We start from the raw sequence: 6,097 nt of genomic DNA, 5'->3' as shown, positions 1-6,097 counted from the left end.
CCTGTTTGCCTCGGCTCAAAACTCACAGCTCAGCAATTACTTCTCCCTAAATCACAGGGACAACTCCAAGGGAGTAGACATTCAACAATGGAACTTTCATCTAGCTTACGTGTTCCCCCAAACCCAATGTTAGTCAAAGCCCTTCAAAAGATCAGGAGGATCGGCTTCCAACCTTCCTGGTGGCACCAATGTGCCAGGTGGATGGTCCAATACAGCTACCTTCCAACATGGGTCTTCTATCTCAGGGACCCATACATCACCCAGATCCCAGAAGACTGAGGTTAGCTGCCTGGCTTCTGAACCCCAGGTACTACGTGCGAAGGTGCTGTCGGGCAAGGTGATTGCCACTCTACAAATGTCCAGAATACCTGTCACCACTGCAATATATAATAAAATATGAAAAAATTATCATCCTGGTGCATGCCTGACCCAACAGACCCCTTTCACCCTAATATATCTCAGATTTTGGACTTCTTACAGAGAGGACTAGAACTAGGCCTTAAGCCTAGTATGTTAAAGGTTTAGATCTTAGCCCTTAGTTCCGACTTTGACTATGACTTAGCTGTCCATCGCTGGATTAAAAGATTCATGGTGTCAGCCCTCAGGAAATGTCCCAGAAAGCTGCCTACCATCCTGCTATGTTACTTAAATATAGTTCTTAGGGGTCTCATGCAAGCTCCATTCGAACCTCTGTCATCATGTACTCCTCAACTCCTTTCCTTTAAAGCAGCCTTCTTGGTGGCCATTACCGCAGCAAGATGTTTGAGAGAAATTCAAGCGGTATCCGGGGAGCCTTATTTTACAATTAGAGATGACTGCTTAGTAATACGACTTGATCCATCCTCCCTGCCTAAGGTAGTTTCGGATTTCAACCGCTCACAAGAAATACTGCTCCCCTCCTTCTGCCAAAATACAAAAAATGCAGGGGAGAGAGAATTTCATACTCTCGATGTCCGGCGGATGGTTCTATATTATATAGAACAAACCAGATTGTGGAGAATTGACTCAAATCTATTTATTAACCCCTCAGGGCGAAATAAAGGTAGGAAGGTAGCGAAGAGTACCATCGCAGGATGGATCAGAAGAGCTATTTCTGAATCATACCTGGCTCAAGACCGACACCTCCAGACGACATCAGAGCTCACCCTACAAGAGCTACCTCAGCCTCCTGGGTAGAAAGAGCTGGTGCATCTACAGAGCAGATTTGTACGGCCGCCACATGGTCATCCATCCATATGTTTACAAAACATTATAGATTAGATTTACTATCCAACAAGGACCTAGCCTTCGGCCAGAAGGTTCTCCAGGTTGTTGTCCTCCCTTAAGGTACCGTCACACTTAGCGACGCTGCAGCGATACCGACAACGATCCGGATCGCTGCAGCGTCGCTGTTTGGTCGCTGGAGAGCTGTCACACAGACCGCTCTCCAGCCACCAACGATCCCGAGGTCCCCGGTAACCAGGGTAAACATCGGGTAACTAAGCGCAGGGCCGCGCTTAGTAACCCGATGTTTACCCTGGTTACCAGCGTAAAAAAACAAACAGTACATACTTACATTCAGCTGTCTGTCCCTTGCCGTCTGCTTCCTGCACTGACTGCTGGCCGTAAAGTGAAAGCACAGCACAGCCACAGCGGTGAGTCACCGCTGTGTGACTCACCGCTGTGCTGTGCTTTCACTTTCACTTTATGGCCAGCAGTCAGTGCAGAAAGCAGACGGCATGGGACAGACAGCTGAATGTAAGTATGTACTGTTTGTTTTTTTACAATGGTAACCAGGGTAAACATCGGGTTACTAAGCGCAGCCCTGCTCTTAGTTACCCGATGTTTACCCTGGTTACCAGTGAAGACATCGCTGAATCGGTGTCACACACGCCGATTCAGCGATGTCTGCGGGGAGTCCAGCGACGAAATAAAGTTCTGGACTTTCTTCCCCGACCAGCGACAGCACAGCAGGGGCCTGATCGCTGCTGCCTGTCACACTGGACGATATCGCTAGCGAGGACGCTGCAACATCACGGATCGCTAGCGATATCGTCTAGTGTGACGGTACCTTTAACTACAGAATAAGTTGGTACTCCTCCTATGCTATTGTGGAAGGTGACTAGAGAAAATAGAATTAGTCTTACCGGTAATTCAGTTTCTAAGAACCTTCCACGACCACGTTAATTTCACTCCCTATGTTCCTTGGTTAATTCTTGGGATTTTAACATAACCGGTGCTATGGGATTCGTTATAAGTTACTGTATGAGGTGGGAGGGTGTTTTAACCTCTTTGTGCTTCCTGTCCCCCATTAGGGCGTGGAGACAACCTCCTATGCTGTCGTGGAAGATTCCTAGAAACCAAATTACCGTTAAGACTAATTCTATTTTTGAGGCATATATAGCAATTGAATGTACCCAAGAAGATGTATTGCCCTCTGAGTGAGCAATATGATACCAATAAATTTGAAACATGTTTTATCAGCCCTTTATAGCAACGAAATGTACCCAAGAATATGTAATCCCTTATGGATCAGCAATGAGCAATATGATACAGATAAATTTGAAACAAGTTTTTGAGGCTTTTATAGCAACAAAATGTAGTCAAACAGATGTAATGTGCTGTGGGTGAGCAATTTAATACCAAAACATTTTGAATTTTTTTTTGAGGGTTATATAGCAACTAGACGGTGGCCCGATTCTAACGCATCGGTTATTCTAGAATATGCATGTCCACGTAGTATATTGCACAGCCCACGTAGTATATTGCCCAGCCACGTAGTATATTGCCCAGCCACGTAGTATATTGCCCAGTCACGTAGTCTATTGCCCAGTCACGTAGTATATTGCCCAGAGACGTAGTATATTGCCCAGCCACGTAGTATATTGCCCAGCCATGTGGTATATTGCCCAGCCACGTAGTATATTGCCCAGTGATGTAGTATATTGCCCAGCCACGTAGTATATTGCCCAGTTACGTAGTATATTGTCCAGCCACATAGTATATTGCCCAGCCACATAGTATATTGCCCAGTCACGTAGTATATTGTCCAGCCACGTAGTATATTGCCCAGCCATGTAGTATATTGCCCAGTTACGTAGTATATTGCCCAATGACGTAGTATATTGCCCAGTTACGTAGTATATTGTCCAGCCACGTAGTATACAGCACAGAGCCATGTAGTATACAGCACAGAAACGTAGTATACTGCCCAGTCACGTAGTATATTGGCCAGTCACGTAGTATATTGCCAAGCTACGTAGTATATTGCCCAGCCATGTATGTAACAGGTTAAAAAATAAAAAAGAAACATATACTCACCCTCCGAGAGGCCCCTTGTAGTCCTGTCGCCTGTGTGCGGTGCACGCGGCAGCTTCCTTTCCCAGCATTGGTATGAGCACGGGACCTGTGATGATGTCGCGTCACATGACCATGACGTCACGGTCACACGACCGTGACGTCATGGAAGGTCCTTCTCGCATAGCATCTTTGGAACCGAAACCTGACGCTTGCACTGCCGAGGACAGGTCGCACGTCGAAGGGTGAGAATAACCTTTTTGTTATTATTATTATTTTTAACATTAGATCGTTTTACTATTGATGTTGCATATGCAGCATAAATAGTAAAAAGTTGGTCACACAGGGTTAATAGCTGCGTAACCGGAGGGCGTTACACCGCGCTCCGGTAACGCTGGCATTAACCCTGTGTGAGGGCTGACTGGATGACTGGAGGGGAGTATGGAGCGGGCACTGACTGCGGGGAGGAAAGAGCGGCCATATTGCCGCCGGACTAAGGCTGTCGCTGATTAGTAGTGGCAATGGTCGTGGGCATTTTGCCATGACCAATCAGCAACTTGGATTCCATGACAGACAGAGGCCGCGACCAATGAATATCCATGACAGAAAGAAAGACAGACAAAAGGACAGACAGACGGAAGTGACCCTTAGACAATTATATAGTAGATGAAATGTATTCAAAAAGATGTAATACCCTATGGATGAGAAATATAATACTGATACATTTTGAACAAGTTTTTTGAGGCTTTTATAGCAACAAAATGTTTTCCAGATGACAGAATACTATGTAGAGAGCTTTATAATATCAATACAATTTCAAGAAAGTTGTTGGAGGTTTATATATCAACTAAATGTACCCAAGAAGATGCAATACCCAATGGATGAGCAATATGATACTGATAAATTTGGAACAAGTTTTTGGAAGCTTATATAGAAGATAAAGTACCCTACTAGTAAGAAATGATACCTATAAATTTGGAGGAAGGTTTTGGAGGTTTATATAGCAAGTAAATATACCCAATAAGATGTAACACCCTATGGGTGAGCATTATGATACTGATACATTTTGAACAAGTTTTTTGAAGTGTATATAGCAATAAAATGTACTCCAGGCCACAGAATAGTCTATAGGTGAGCTTTATGATATCAATAAAAAAAAAAAAAAGGTTTTTGAGGCTTTTACAGCAACAAAATGAACAAAAGAAGATGTTACATGCTATTGGTGAGCATTATGAAACCAATAAATTTATATCAAGTTTTTGGAGGCTTATTTTGCAAATAAATGTGGTCCAGACCACAGAATAATCCATTGTAAAAATGCGAACCTTTCAAGGTTCTGTTTGTCAAACATACCCGAACCCCAGAATTATTGTCACATAAAGTGGCAACAAATTCCCTAAAGTAAGAATAGTATAATGGGCCTCTGACACCCCTTCTACTACAGGCAAAACACCAGATGGAGACCCAACTTGGAGTCTCCACATTTCCAAAAATGATTGTCACACATCGAAAAAGTGGCATCAATTTCCCCAGAGTAAAAATAGCATAAGGGGCCTCTAATTCCCCTTCCACTACAGGCAGCACACAAGATTGAGACCCACCTTAGAGCCTCCAAAATTTAAAAATATATTGTCAAACACCAATAAAGTGGCATACTTTTTCACTTCTCTGTAAAGTTATCTTGGCCCCTGACATCCCTTCCATTGCAGGCAACACAACAGATGGAGACTGAACTTGGACTTTCCACATTTCCAAAAATTATTGTCATACACCACTAACGTGGCCTCAATTTCCCCAGAGTAGAAATAACATAATAGACCTCTGACACCCCTTCAACTACAGGTAATACACTAGATGGAGATTCAATTTGGAGTCTTCACTTTTCTAAATATTATTGTCACACAACACTAAAGTGGCATCAATTTCCCAAAAACAGAAATAGTATCATGTGCCTCTGACACAAATTCCATTAAATGCAACACACCAGATGGAGACACAACTTGGAGTCTCCAAATTTACAAAAAATATTTTCACACATTACTAAAGTGGCATGAATTTACCCAGAGTAGAAATAGTGTAATGGAACTCTAACACCCCTCCCACTACAGGAAAGACACGGGATGGACACCCATTTTGGATTTTCCACAATTTCAAAAATTATTGTCACACACCACTAATATGGCATAAATTTACCCAGAGTAGAAACAGTATTATGGGCCTCTGACACCCCTTCAACTACAGGCAACCAACCAGATGATGACACAACTTGGAGTATGTACATCTGCAAAAACTATTGTCACACACCACTAAAGTGCCATCAATTTCCTGAGAGGATAAATAGTATAACGGACCTCTGACACCCCCTCAATAAGAAACACACCAGATTGAGACCCTTCTTGGAGTCTCCACATTTCCAAAAATTATTTTTACACACTAAAAAAAGTGACATCAATTTCCTGGCAACAGGAAAAAATGCAAGATTCTATATCTGCACAAGAAAAACAAAAATTACATCTACAAAATGGGTGGAATAGAACTAAGCAATAGCACGTATAAAAAAGACTTGAGTATACTAATGGATCACAGACTGCACATGGGTCAACAGTGTGATGCAGTAGCAAAAAAGCAAACACAGTTCTATGATGTATTAAGAGAAGCATAGAGTCTAGATCACGTGACGTAGCTATCTCCCTCTACTTCTCCTTGGTCAGGTCTCATCTGGAATACTGTGTCCAGTTATGGGCATCACATTTAAAAAAAGACATTAAAAAACTGAAGCAAGTTTTTCAGGGCAGGCCAGTGTGGCGTGCAATGAGGAGGG

This window comes from Ranitomeya imitator, chromosome 3 (genome assembly GCF_032444005.1).
Source record: "Ranitomeya imitator isolate aRanImi1 chromosome 3, aRanImi1.pri, whole genome shotgun sequence".
In the NCBI taxonomy this organism is placed as follows: domain Eukaryota; kingdom Metazoa; phylum Chordata; class Amphibia; order Anura; family Dendrobatidae; genus Ranitomeya; species Ranitomeya imitator.
The sequence above is the reverse complement of the archived record's forward strand: the minus strand, read 5'-3'. Positions refer to the sequence as shown.